The sequence below is a fragment of the Rattus norvegicus genome, chromosome 8 (assembly GCF_036323735.1).
Source record: "Rattus norvegicus strain BN/NHsdMcwi chromosome 8, GRCr8, whole genome shotgun sequence".
NCBI lineage: Eukaryota > Metazoa > Chordata > Mammalia > Rodentia > Muridae > Rattus > Rattus norvegicus.
In genome coordinates, this window is record NC_086026.1 from 46,226,862 (window position 1) to 46,241,889 (window position 15,028).

The 15,028-nt window shown below is 41.9% G+C and overlaps 2 pseudogenes; both read left to right on the forward strand.

Annotated features, from left to right (window-relative positions):
- Positions 1-2,270: 2,270 nt before the first annotated feature.
- On the forward strand, positions 2,271-3,414 carry Or8b101l1 (olfactory receptor family 8 subfamily B member 101 like 1; annotated as a pseudogene).
- A 4,328-nt stretch (positions 3,415-7,742) lies between these two features.
- Arhgap33-ps1 (Rho GTPase activating protein 33, pseudogene 1) lies at positions 7,743-11,233 on the forward strand (annotated as a pseudogene).
- Positions 11,234-15,028: the final 3,795 nt, after the last annotated feature.

The window sequence follows — 15,028 nt, forward strand, 5'->3', positions numbered from 1 at the left end:
CCTTGTTTTCCTTTAATGAAAAATCTTGCTGAATACTCTCTTGCAATGTCCCCTTTATGTGTTTGTTTTATCAAAAGGTCTCATAGGACTACTATTAATTTACAGACCTTCCTTTGTTTTACTTGTTTCTTCCCCTTCTTTCTTGCTCTCCTCTCCTTTTCTTCTCTCCTCCTTTCTACTACTTTTTCTTCTGTTCCCAATCAGTGCCTGTTGTAGTTGCCTCTGAAACTCACCCTAGTTCCCTCTATGGTGCTAGTCATTTTTTTAGCACTCCGGGGCCATATTAATCTTTTGAAATGTTGAGTTTGTTCCAATTTTATAAGAAAAGAGCAAAGCTATAATAAATGGCCCCCCTATAGCATCATAAACTGAATAGATCTTTGATTTTAGCATTTTAGACTTTACTATAATGCACTGTTACAATTTTTTTCTCTGATCTGAGTCTATGTTACATGTGTGTGAGAAAATACATTGGCTATTCTCAGCATTTTCAGAAAATCAGGGTGACATTAGGGATGGGAGCTTTAGGGTTTCTTTCTTTAATTTTGAGCTCAGTAACTCTAATCCTCAGTTCACTTTGATGAACTCTGAAAATTAGCTTTGGCTTTATGTGCCTTAAGGATACTGTTCACATTTTTGTCTATGCAGAAAAGCACATATACATAGTTCTATACATAGTTATAGAGCACATGCCCAATTATATGTCAAATTTAATTGCTTTAAGATCTTCAAAATAGCTTTGAAAAATATAGTCAATATCCATTTTATATGATGGACTTTGTTTAAGAAGTGTATGGAATATCTATAAAAGAAGATATCTTGTAAGGGAAAGTATAGTATGAAGTATTCATAGTACATGAGACAGACTTTTATACTATTTTATTTGGAGAGTATCCAAAGTGGCAGTTATAATATATATATGTAAAACTGGAGCATGGATAATGTGATGGAAGAATGAATAATAAGGGAACAGGAAGGGTTGGGTGCAACAGTAGATGGAATAGCTGAGTAGAGGAGTGAGTTTGAGGGTGGATAACTTACACTAACCTTTGAGAAAGTCATGTGTAAAGGATATGGTCATGAATTGTACATATAGCTGAGTAACTATTGACAGCTGATGGATGCATTAAAGATCATGATCAGTTTCAAGAATGAGTGCCTGAGAGGCTACCTACTCTCAGAAGATGGCCCACATGTACATACATATATTCATTGTATGTATACACACACATATATACATCACCGATATTAACATATACATATACATACAGGTAGTGCTGAGTGGACCCAGTGGGTTAAAAACTGCAAGAAGTGGGGAAGGAATAGGGGTAGAATGATTAGAAAAGATAGAAGAGATGACATCATGGATGAACTTCATCGGGAAAGTGTAGAAAAATTTCAAACACAAACATAAAACATGTCTCTAAATGAAGCATTTTTATTACTATTACACTAATTTTAAGTACCATAACAACAAAGCCAGATCTCTTGGGAGGATCATAAGCCTGGGAAACATAAGCCTTTAAAGTTTTAATCAGGTCCCTAAGATTAAAAACTTATAAAATCCTCTTGGGTCATTGCCAGATGGCTCTTGTGACATAAATAAATGGTATTTGCCAACCTCTGAAGAAGGTATCGTAAGAAAAGCCACCAGCAAAAATCATGATCCAGTACTCATGGCTTCCAAAAACCTGGAGAAATGAGGATTCTGGATTCTGCAGTCAAAAATTTAGTCTCCTCATCACTAAAATGCCAAAACCTAATAACGATAACACTAGAAAATAATTTCTTTCTGGGCTCAACACCTTTACAGCTCACCCATGCCATTCGTACTTGTCCTGTGAGGCTACAGAAGAGTCACTTGTGCTGTTCCGAATTACAAAGGTAAGTATTGAATTGGATGCATGATTTTCTTTCCCACAAACTGACTTTGAGGACCCAGTGAGTCTTTGATATTCCTTGTCTCTTGTCTTTTGAGATCACCACTGAGGCTGAAGTAGGGAGTGGATTGTCAAGGTAGAAGGAAAACCAAGATCCTACAAAGACAATAATGGTCATCGACTCCCTGAATATTATTTCGAAATGCCTTTTATAAACTTATAGTTATTTAGGTACTTTAATTCTCATAAAATATAGAGGAAGAAAACACACAGAGAAGTGTGAGCATGAATTTATCATCCTATTCTGGTTCTTAGTCTAACTTTAGTGTGGTAGATTGAGGATGGCTAGGATTTCATTTTCATGCTACATTGTTAACTGTTCTTACAGATATGACCTAGGGAAGAATGACTTTAGGAAATGTCTCTTCAGTGAAAGAATTCATCCTGCTGGGCTTGACACAGCAACCAGAGCTCCAGCTGCCTCTCTTCTTCCTCTTCTTGGGAATCTATGTGGTCTCTGTGGTGGGGAACCTGGGCTTAATCGTTCTGATTGTTTTGAATCCTCACCTGCACACCCCCATGTACTACTTTCTCTTCAACCTTTCCTTCACAGATCTCTGCTACTCCACTGTCATAACCCCCAGAATGCTGGTGGGTTTTGTGAAGCAGAACATCATCTCTCATGCTGAGTGCATGACTCAACTCTTTTCCTTCTGCTTCTTTGTTATTGATGAATGCTACATTTTGACAGCAATGGCCTATGACAGATATGCTGCTATCTGTAAGCCCCTGCTTTACCAGGTCACCATGTCACATCAAATCTGCCTCTTGATGACAGTGGGGGTGTACATGATGGGGTTTGTGGGTGCCATGGCACATACTGGTAGTATGCTAAGCTTGACCTTCTGTGAGGGCAACATCATCAATCACTACATGTGTGATATACCTCCTCTCCAGAAGCTCTCCTGCACAAGCACCTCCATCAATGAGCTGGTGGTTTTTACTGTTGTGGGTGTCAATGTAATAATACCTACATTGACTCTCTTTGTTTCTTACACCTTGATCCTTTCCAACATCCTCAGCATCCATTCTGCAGAAGGTAGGTCAAAAGCCTTCAGTACCTGTGGCTCCTACATAATAGCAGTTTCTATTTTCTTTGGAGCTGTATTGTTCATGTATTTTAAGCCCTCTAGTGCATCTGTGGATGGAGATAAAGTATCTACCATTTTTTATACCATCTTGGGCCCAATGTTGAATCCTTTCATCTACAGTATAAGGAATAAGGACGTGCATGTTGCACTAAGAAGAACATTGAAGAAAAGGATTTTTACTTAAGTGGCATTTATATTTGTTATGGGAGAATATCAGAATAAATGATGGCTACAACTGGGGCACAGACAGCAGAAATCGTTCCTTGTCAGACCATTTGTTTGCATTCATGAGCACTGGATTCTACCCACAGTTTTGAAAACTTTAACATGGCTACAATTTAAAAACAACACAAAACAATTACAGAAGCAAAATAAAAATACTTGTGTGAGATATTGTGAAATTGAAAGTATTCATCATTATGCATAGTTGAGTTAATACTGAGGAACTTTCATAGGACTGTGAAGTGTAAGTAACCCATAATCCTTTTAGAGTTAAAAAAAATAATTTGTCTTGTAATTTTTCCAAACCATAAGTGTTTTTTGTCAGTACTGAAAACAGGACAAACACTTTTGTGCAGCTGTCTTCCAGAATGCTATGCTCAAGGCTTAGAAATAATGAAGACTGAAGCACAGAACCCTGGATGATCTTATACTCAGAAAACAAATGGTCAAGGTGTTTTAAATGTATTTTCTCTTTGCAGTTTATCTGTAGGAGTTCATATGCTGGTTCTCTTGTGTGCTAGGCAAGCACTCCACCAATGAGCTTCTTCTTAAGCACAACTATGTGACCTTCGAATAGAGCACATCCAGAAGTCCTATGTTCCTATGCCATTGAGATACTGATTTCTGTAGTCTTAAAGACAAAAATCTCTTTTTCTTTCTTTTTTTGGGGGTATTTTTTATTTACATTTCAAATGTTATTCCCTTTCCTGGTTTCCCGGACATAAGTGCTCTATCCTATCTCCCTCCCCTTCTTCTATAAGGGTGTTCCCCTCCCCATCCATCTCCCTCCCCCCTCCCTCCTGACATTCCCCTACACTGGGAGGTCCAGTCTTGGCCAAATCAAAGGCTTCTTCTTCCATTAGTGCCCAACAAGGCCATCCTCTGCTACATATGGACTGAACCATGGGTCAGTCCATGTATAGTCAACAAAGTTTCTTTTACTCAGTTAATGACCCCCCTGGAATATTGGTGGGCTAGTTCATCTTGAAATGTTCTGTTATTTCTCCAAAGGCTGAAATAAGAAGGGCAAAAGTCCTTTTCAATCTGATCTTATAGCAGTTTGGTCAAGAGGGGTTTTGAGTCTATTGTGATTCCAGTGGTCTCAGACTGAAAATGAAACAACTTAGATTATTCATGATAAGGGGAACCTATTTAGATATTTCCCTTATGGATGTGAGGGCATTTGTATATAAGTACCTGTTATATATCTATGGGGAAGAATTTGTCTGAGCAAGTTTACTAGTTATCAGTAGAGGAATTTTGTGTTTTACTCGAACAAATCCTATAATATTAATTTATTAGCACTACCTTTTTCCTTAAATAATTTCATTTTCTGTCTGTCTCAGAATTCTACATACAATGATGCAGTTTGTCAAAGAAATAAATATAAACTGAGCATGCATCCTATTATTGAAATCAAAATTTCTAGGCTTTGATCAAAAATAAAAATACAGCTAGTGAGTATGTAGAGAGAGAGTCGAAATCAGAGGTCTTCGTTAATTCCTTCTCTTAGGAGTTTGGAGAATCACAAGGATGAGTGGTCAGAAAATTTCTAGGACTCAGAGAGGTTAGAGGATGCTAGGACAACATGGCCCCCCTGAATCAACTATGCAGGGCATATATAGGCTCACAGAAACTTAAGTGGCAAACATGTGGCCTGCATGTGGCACCAGGTGCTCTGTGTATATGTTGCAGAAGTTAGCTTTGTGTTTTGAGGGTCTCCTAACTCTGGGAGTGGGTGTATCTTGATTCTTTTTGCCTGCCCTTGGGAGTATTTCATTTATGTTGAATTACTTTGCCTAGCTTTGGTGTCAGGGTTAAAAAATAAAAATAAAAACCCATACAGCTCTGAGGAAAGGCAAAGATGCTTGTGATCTCAGAAGGTTATAGACTAGTGAGATGGTAAAGAATATGTTTTGTGGAAAAAAAATAAAAAGAAAGACAATTTCCAGGACACACACACACACACACACACACACACACACACACACACTGCTTTTTAATTGTTTTACAGATCTTAGTTCTAAATTGCTCTGAACAATGATGAATTTCTATGGTTTGTTTGCTTCAGCTTAGCATTGGGGTGGGAGCAGGGTCTTATGTAACCCAGGTTCAATGTGCAGTGGACGCTGGCCTTGAACTGCTCCACCTCCTGAGGGCTGGCACCGAAGGCTCACTCAGCTAAATCCAGCTCTGTTGCTTCTCTTTTTTTAAAAAAAAAATAGTGTAAAACAGGTGTGTGGTGGCTTGGGTATAAACCCGGGACACTAAATTAGAGACTGGCTGTACTATACATGGAGCTATAAACAAATGAATAAAACATTGGTTCTATCTAGAAGCTGATTTACAAAGCAGATGGTTACGCAAGGGGCCGTTGGCACAAGCAGATCCCTCTACATATGTTTGTATTTAGAATCAGGTCTTTGAAGAGTTTGAAATTGTTAAGGTTTGATTTTGTTTGGTTTTGTTTTGGGCACAGTGCCTTCAACACCACAGATAACTAAATATTTTTACTTTTCAACCAGTCAATTTAAAATAACCAAGTCGAGCTGGGTGTGAAGGCTCATGCCTTTAAACCTAGCATTCAAAAGGCAGAGGCAGGCCATTCTCTGTGAGTTCAGCCTGGTCTGTGATAGAAAGTTCCAGCCCAGACAAGGCTACGAAATGTTTTTGTAGGAGCATCTATACATCCGTGAAATAAATAGTGATGGGCTAAGGGCAGCAACTCATTGGTACAGCTCCTCCCAACTGTGTTCAGGGCCTTGGGTTCCTCCCCAGCCTCAGCCCCTGGCTCAAAATTTAAGACAAACAAATTCGGGGCTGGCAAGATGGCTCAGAGGTTAAGAGTACTTGCTGCTCTTGCAGAGGACTCAGGTTTGACTCCCAGCAGTCATCTGAAGGCCAACAACCATCTGTAACTCCAGTTCCAGGGGATCCGACATTCTCTTTGGACTGACAAGGGTACCAGGCAAGCACATGTCATGCATGCACCCATGAGGGCAAAAAATCCCAATGGTTCAGCCCTGTTAGGAGTGCCAGTTACTTTTCTAGAGGACCAGAGTCTGATTCCCAGCACCCATACGGTCGTTGACAACCATCTCTAAATCCAGTTCCAGGGGACCTGACACCCTCTTCAGGCTGCTCTGGGCACCAGGCATGTAAGTGATACACAGACAGATATGCAGGTAAAACACCCATACCATTTATGAAATCAAAATTTTAAAAAATCTTAAAAAACAAAAATATTTGAAAACACAATATAAAATAAATAAATCTAAACAAACAAACAAACAAAAACAGGGAAAAGTGAAGGTTGCAACATACAGGGACCAGGTCCTGGCTTCAATCCCCAGGTCAGTAAATAAATAAAACTAAAAATTTTGGAATAGTGATTATAAATTTGAGAAAAAAACCTATTACTTAATTCCTAATTTCTTCATTCAAGGTGACCACTAGGCAGTTTAATTTATATTTAAGGTTTTCTGAAATTCATTCTAAAATGTGAATTTTTTGCTAAAGTTTTCCTTACATTTAAGACATTTTCTAGTCATTATCTATCTGTTGCTTCATATAAAAGAAACTTTTTAATAAAAAATATGTTTTGTGCCTATGAGTTTGTATTAGAAAACAATATGCAATGCCTTGAGCAATTTTATTTAATGTAATTTTATTGCAAACAACTCTATTATCTTGAGTTGACCAGTACGCACATCTCTGTCTGAGTAGATGGCAGGTGACCTAACCGAAGACAGGGCTCTCCACTGAACATTTAAGCAGAGGGACAAGGTAAGCTGAGTGTCAGAAGTGGGAATGATCTTTATAGTGATTTGGAATGGTTATGGGAAAGAGATGAATGCCGTGAAAGGAGGAGGAGGAGGAGGAGGAGGAGGAGGAGGAGGAGGAGGAGGAGGAGGAAGAAGAGGGGGAAGAGGAGGAGGAGGGGAGAGGAGGAGGAAGAGGTGGAGGAGAAGGAGGAAGAGGAGGAGGGGAAGAGAAGGAGGAGAATGACTTTATTTTCATCTTTTGTCATTTTCTGAAGCTCAGTAAATGTTCATATGTAAGCAGTCTGTAATGTAATTCATGGACCAAAAATTTAAATAATAAACTTTTGCATGTCCTGTAGGAGGGATGACTATTCATTCATTGGTACTGATGCACACTTGCAATATTGGTCAGTGATAGTTAGGTATCAGTAAATGCAAAAACAGTGGAGGTCCTTTACTCTGCATCACCCTGTCCTCTTTAATCAACCGTGTCAAGATGGGAAGACCAGGAGAAATGATTTAATTTTTGAGTCTTCATTCTTTATGTTTTGAGTCTTTATTCTCTTGGTCCTAGATTCTGCATGGCTAATATTAAAATTGCTGTGGTGTAATTAAGTAAATAATACACATTTAAAAATACTAAGTTCTTATCAGAGGCCAGCTTCAACACCGTAGTGTAAACTCAGCACAGACTGAGTTGGTGATTAAGGTTGGTTCTGACGGCAATGGGCAAAGGCCCCTGCTGGTGGTGGCAGGCGATTATATAGAACAAGGACAGGAAAACTGGTGCTGCTGGCATGAAAGTTTAACCTCTACTGATTGTAGCAGGTGACTGGAGAAAAGAAAGAAAAAGAGGCCTGTGTTGATGACAACCAGGTTAGGCTACTATTGATAGTATCTAGCAGAAGCTGCCACTGAAAGTGGTCAGCTATTAGAAATAAAGAAAACAGGGGTTAGGGATTTAGCTCAGTGGTAGAGTGCTTGCCTAGAAAGCGCAAGGTCCTGGGTTTGAGCCCCAGCTCCGAAAAAAAGAAAAAAGAAAAAAAATAAAGAAAACAGATGAAAAAAAAACAAGTACACACACACACACACACACACACACACACACACACACACACACTTAATGGCTACCATTGCTAGAGGCCAACGATTAGAGAAAAGCACACACATAGTAGATTAAGCAAGACAGGCTTCTCCAACAGACTCCAATAAGGAAGCTCCAAGAACTTCATACATACACATGCATACATACATATATACATACATACACAGTATATACGTGCATACATATGTATACACATGCACATATGTACACACATGATGTAGTCATGCATTCACACATTAAGTACAAAGCTCTATTGACAAAGTTCTAACCATTTTACATACACACATTTGTTGGATAAAGCAAGCTATTGAGCGAGCTCTAACCACCTTACATACATACATATTCACCTAGTGGTGAATAGAGCAAAGCTCTAATGAACAAGCTATAACAACTTAATTTTTTTCTTGTAGCATTTTATACCCTTTAAGACAATGTTCTTTATTTAGGAGGAAGAATTACTCCCTCCTATTCAACAGAATCTTGCACAAGAGGGACTTACAACAGGTTTGTTGACTATAAGTGTGGACTAATACTTTGATCTACCTTTCATTCCATAAGCTCATTATAAATTCAAAGGAATAATTTTACCTATGCTTATAACATACCAAAGCTCAGTGAACCTTTTTCTTTCTCATTCAAACTTTTCTTACTATTTTATATGAAGGGAGCATATTCTATTCTTGATTCTAGTTTTATTATATCTTTTTGCAAACTAACTTAAACCATCTCCTTAAACTTTCTATCAATTACTCTAACTTCCTGAAAATATTTAAATCAAATCAAGAATTTTGTAAAATCATTAACTCATCTAAACAATATTATTTCATAAGAGTTCATCATCGATACCCCGGAAGAAGCCGCTGCCATGGCTGGGCGGCAGTTGAGCCCCACCACAGCCTTCAGGCAGCAGACCTGACACTGTCACACTGAGATCTTCCAAAAGTGAGGAGTCTCTGTCATCTTATGCCTGTGGGGCTGGCCTCCAGAGGCTGCACTGTCTGCGATGACCCCTTTCCAGCAGTGATGTTTTTCCCGCGGGTCCAGCACCTGCTGGCTCTTGCGAGAGTTTGTCTCCTCCTCCTCCTCCTCCCCCTCCTCCTCCTCCTCCTCCCCCTCCTCCTCCTCCTCCCCCTCCCCCTCCTCCTCCCCCTCCTCCTCCTCCTCCTCCCCCTCCTCCTCCTCCTCCCCCTCCTCCTCCTCCTCCCCCTCCTCCTCCTCCCCCCTCCCCCTCCTCCTCCTCCTCCCCCTCCTCCTCCTCCTCCCCCTCCTCCTCCTCCCCCCTCCCCCTCCTCCTCCTCCTCCTCCCCCTCCTCCTCCTCCTCCCCCTCCTCCTCAGCAGCTGGCCTGGGGCCATTCTCTGGTCTCCCTCACACCGCACCTCAGCCTGGCTAGATGAGGTGATGAATTAGGTTTCAGTCCACCCCGCTGTCTGGAAGGACTTTGGGGACCTGACTTTGATCCCTTTACCTTTCTGCAGCAGCCACACCCCAGGGGACACTGCACCTCCCGCCAGTCCAGCACCTCCAGCCTCAGCCTCTGCCTTCCCACCTCGGGCAACCCCACAGGCCCTTTCATCCCAAGGACCCACCAAGCCTGCTTCACCCACTGCCCTGGACATCTCCAGAGCCCCTGGCTGTATCAGTACCACCTGTTGTCCTGGAACTGCTGGGGGCTGGAGGAACACCTGCCTCGGCCACCCCAACACAGTCTCTGAGCCCTAACCCGGAACTGTGCCCCATTTATCCTCCTGTTGCTGCGTGGAGCTGAGGCCCAGCTAAGTGAGACTTGCCAGCAAGAGATCAGCAGCAAGCTAGCACAAACCCGGGGAGCTCCAGGCCAGCACAGTCCTGGGGCATTGGATTCACCATTATTGTCCCTACCCTTGTCTCTGCTGTGCCCTGGTGGGGCTCCGCCCCCACCGCCCCAAGAACCCAGCCTGTCTTATGGCCTTGGCTGAGCCGGCTCAGCAGGTGGCAGAACAACAGAGCCAACAAGAGCAGAGGTGCACCCCACCTGCTCCCCTCTCCGCTTCCTACTTCACTGTCTCTAGAGGTGGGTGGGGAGCCTGTGAGGACTTCAGGGAGTGGGCTTCACTCTCCCTCCTTAGCCCACCCAGGTGCCCGGGCTCCAGGAGCCCCCCCATCCCGCACCTACCAAGGCAACAGAGTGATGGCAGTCTGGTAAGAAGCCAGCAGCCCTTGGGGACCTCAAGAAGGGGTCCCAGGTCAGTGCCCATCTTAGGGCAAGTGGGCTTACAGGGATGCTTCAGAGATGGCAGTTCAGTCACCATGTTCTGTCCCCTCACACAGGGTTCTAACCCCAGCTTCTTCTCAACCCCACCCTCCCACCCCCGGCCCCGAGAGTGTCTGCCATCTTTCTTTGGCGTCCCCAACAAAGCTTGTACTCTCTGGGTCCCCCATCCTTCCCCACCTAGCTCTCCAGCCCCAGTCTGGAGGAATTCTCTGGGTGCCCCCTCAGTACTGGACAGGGGAGATAATCTGTACTATGAAATTGGGGTAGGGTAGGGGACCTACTCAGGCCCCAGCCTGTCCTGGAGTCCATTTCGCTCCATGCCTCCCGACAGGCTCAATGCCTCATATGGTATACTTGGCCAGTCACTACAACTCCACAGGTGCCCCGATTTCCTGCTCAACTACTCTCCGCCCCCCTCCTGCTTCCCAACTGACCTCCTTACCCATTCAGTTTCCCAGCACTTTGCCGGGCGCGTCCTACCCGCCCGAGCCCCTAGGACAGGGATTCAACCTAGCCCTAGGGCCCAGGGGACTTTCATCTGCCTCCCCTTCTTCTGCTTTCCTCCTGCTCATCCCTGAAGCTGGTCAGATCCTGGGGCCCCAGTTCCCCGCCTCCCTCAGAAATAGCGGACTCCATAGGGGTCCCCATAACCCCCATCAGCTTCCTGGACCTTGGGGCTCGCCAGAACCTTTCCTGCTTTATAGGGTAGCCCCACCATTCTATGGGAGGGGAAGGGAGGTTCAAGGATTCCTGTACAGAAATGGAGGACATAGATGGGAGGGGGCTGGCCCCGCTCCTCCTTACCGCACACCCAGCTGGTCCTTACATTCAGAAGAACAGATCAGAAGTTATTGCTAATATGGGACCAGGAAAGGACCTTCCCCACATTGGATCTTGGCGGAAGTCAATCCCTTGTTTTGTATTTTCTTGAGTTCACCACACTACCCCAGGTTTCTAACTTTGTAAATTGCTCTGATGTGGGTCCCTAACTCCAAAATCATTGTGTCCCTATCATGGGTTGCAGGATATGACCATCCCCTACCTCCTTCCTGGGGCCCTTGCACAATGCAGGGCAAGGTTGAATCCCTGTCCTCCTCCTCCCTCCAGGAGCCTCCAGCCCTGTACACAGGGGGTGAGGAGACAGTTCTTGCCCACCTTTCCCCATGCACACCACCCACTAAGCCACCTGATGACATTCATGAATAAAAGTGGCAGAAATTTGAAGAAAAAAAAAGAGGTCATCATCATGTTGACATGCAATGAACTTTCCCCAACAGAGTGTTCAATACGAAGCAGTCAGTAACAATAGACTATATGCAGAAAATGCCTTTCTTTGCCCAATCACATCATGCCAGAAAAATGAAGAATACAGCATTGACAAACTTAAGGAGGCATATCAAAAGTAAGAAGCAATCCTGGGATGAAGCCCTTGAAGTTGTGTCTTTCCAAGATATATCCATTGTAGCCTTTAAAAATGGTAGGCATCTACATGAAGATCACTTGCACACTGCACACACTGCAGCTCTTTCTGCATGGCATTTTTTTTACCATATTCTGAGTTTTAAATATATCCAAGAATATAAACATGCAATTATTTTTCACTTAACTTTTCTGAAGTCAGTATGTACTTAGTATCCAATAGTCTCCCACTGTTTATTTTTATTTTGTGTTGCATTGAGATAGGATTTATACAGTGTAGCCTAGGGTGGTCATGCAATTATCATCCACTTGACGTTTTCTTTTGAATATTGAGATTTAGGCATGAGCATGAACCACTACTTTTACTCTAACAACTTCCAAGTGTTGATGGTGGCCTGCCGGCATAGCTGTCTTGCTAACTCCTACATGAAGAACTGATTATAGGTATTGTTGTTGCTGTCTTTGAGATTAAGTTGGGAAAATTTGTGCAAACAAACACACGAAGTTAACTTAGACCCATTTCAGAGTCATATACAGCTAAGAAATATATATTTAATTTTAAAACTGTATAGTCAATTCAATTTACTAGTTTACTTATTTATTCATTGCAAAGAAATAATGCCTCAGAAGTTGAGATAACCTCAAGTCTTAGAAGCTAGGTTATTATTTCTTAGACTCATGGGGTTTGTAGGAGGTAGGTCTGGTGCTTCTTGTATTTAACTGCTAAATACTGGCTCCCAAAATCTGGTTGCCCCTAAATGTAGATCTTTACATATACCAAGTGATCTTGTGTAAATATTGCTCCTGAATTGAAAACTATTGGTTACATAGAGCTGGCAACAGCCAATTACTGAAGGAAGAGAGAGAGAGAGAGAGAGAGAGAGAGAGAGAGAGAGAGAGAGAGAGAGAGAGATGCAGTTTGATTTACTATGTTGGGGGATTGCAAGTAGGCAGCACAAAGAGAAGGGGGCAGAGAAAGAGATAGACAGAGACAGAGAAAAAGAGAAAGAATGAGAGGAGGAAGGGGAGGAGGAGGAGGAGGAGGAGAAGGAGGAGGAGGAATAGAAGACCAGAGAACAGTAGAGCTCCATGATTCATGGTAATAGCATATGCCATGGTGATGCCAAACTGGAAGCAGAAATCACCCAGGGAATTTTAAATATCAAGTATTTGGGCACCACAATTGACTCAATGCAAGCATTAGGAGATTTTTATTAGGTGTAATACCCCAGTAATTGTACAGAGTCTAGTAAGTAAATATCATAGTATAGGTCTTATTTATTTAAAGATAGACAGGGATAAGTTTGACAAATATCATTTTATGATCATATATATTAAAAGCTGTATACCTAAAAACAGGATAAATTGTTGAGTCCACTTGCAGGAGGGTTTGTTTACTTCAATAAGAAAATACCAATTCTAAACATTAGAAGAATTCATGTCAATGTAAGGCTACAGTCTCGTTTTGTCTCTTAGTGATATGAAACACAATATCAAGTCTTACTAATCTTGATGTTGCTGTCTCAGAGCAGTTCCCCACTGTCTTCAGTTTCTTTGTAGAATAGTGGTTATCATGAAGGTGTGTTCCTGCAGGAGCTTTTGTTGGTGTCCCATTCCCCAGCACAGTGGACTGACTGTAACTGTTCTTAATGATGTGATTAGATTGAGACTCATATAAGTATTCCAAGCTTTTGGACTAATATCCACTTATCAGTGAGTGCATACCACGTGTGTGTGTGTGCTTTTGTGATTGGGTTACCTCACTCAGGATGATATTTTCTAAGAATTTTATGAAGTCTTTGTCTTTAATAGCTGAATAGCACTCCATGTGGAGATATACCACAATTTCTGTATCCATTTTTCTGTTGAAGGACATCTGGGTTCTTTCCAGATTCTGGCTATTATAAATAAGACTGCTGGGGTTGGGGATTTAGCTCAGTGGTAGAGCGCTTGCCTAGCAAGCACAAGGCCCTGGGTTCGGTCCCCAGCTCCGAAAAAAAGAAAAGAAAAAAAAAGGCTGCTATGAGCATAGTAGAACATGTGTCCTTGTTATATCTTGGAGCATTTTTTGGCTACATGACCAGGAGCTGAGTCCTCAGGTGGAACTATGTCCAATTTTCTGAGGAATCTCCAGACTGATTTCCAGAGTGGTTGTACCAGCTTGCAATTCTACCAACAATGGAGGAGTGTTCATTTTTCTCCACATCCTCACCAGCATCTGTTGTCACCTGAGTTTTTGATCCTAGCCATTCTGATTGGTGGGATCTCACGCTTGTTTTGATTTGTAGTTCCCTGATGATTAAGGATGTTTAAAATTTCTTCAGGTGCTTCTTGGCTATTGAATACTCTTCAGTTGAGAAATCTTTGTTTAGCTCTGTCACCATCTTTTAATAGGGTTATTTATTCTCTGAAGTCTAATTTCTTGAGTTCTTTGTATAATTTGGATATTAGTCCTCTATCAGATGAAACTGATCTGCTGTCTCTTCTATTTTACCTCTCTTTCCGGGAAATGCACTTCCCCCAGTACTCAGAGCTAATCACTCCACAATAAATGAAACAGATGTGGTTCTTGGGAATGAGGAAAGGGGGTGTCCCTGGGGCTGTAAAGGACAAGGAGTAGGCCTTCTTCTTGACCTTTAGGGCCATGAAAAATGATCTAGAAAAACATCACAGATGCCATAAAAGCCGGAATGGTCCTTGGTAGAAATTGCTTATTGTGAGACTTGGCCTTGAATTTGGAATGATTGAGGAGATTAGCCAGGGTGAACATGGGGACATCAAGGACAGAAAGTTGGAGTGATCTCAAAAAGAAAAGATACAGATAGGAAAAGGAATATAAAATACAAGCAAATGATAGATGGACTTTGTTATAGGAGAAAGGCTTATATATGATTTAGAAATAAATATTATTAGAAGGAGAGTACAGGAGGCCAAGGGATTGCTAGGATGAGAAAATACAGATTAGAGAATTAAAGGATGATATAGAAGCATATAAAATGTATTACTTCATTTTCCTGGCTACTTGAATAATTGGAGATGATACTGCCTAAAGAGATATAAAAGAGTGCTAGCTACTTTACTTGCATAAATCTTAAAATTTTGTAAAAAGTTATTTTAACCTTAGTAGTCTATCACCTTTCTGTTTTTACACAAAAATAGTTATTAAAGACCACTATGTGCTGTACCAGAAAACCACAAGAGCTGTGCCCAGCTACCAATGAAGAACAAGCCGTG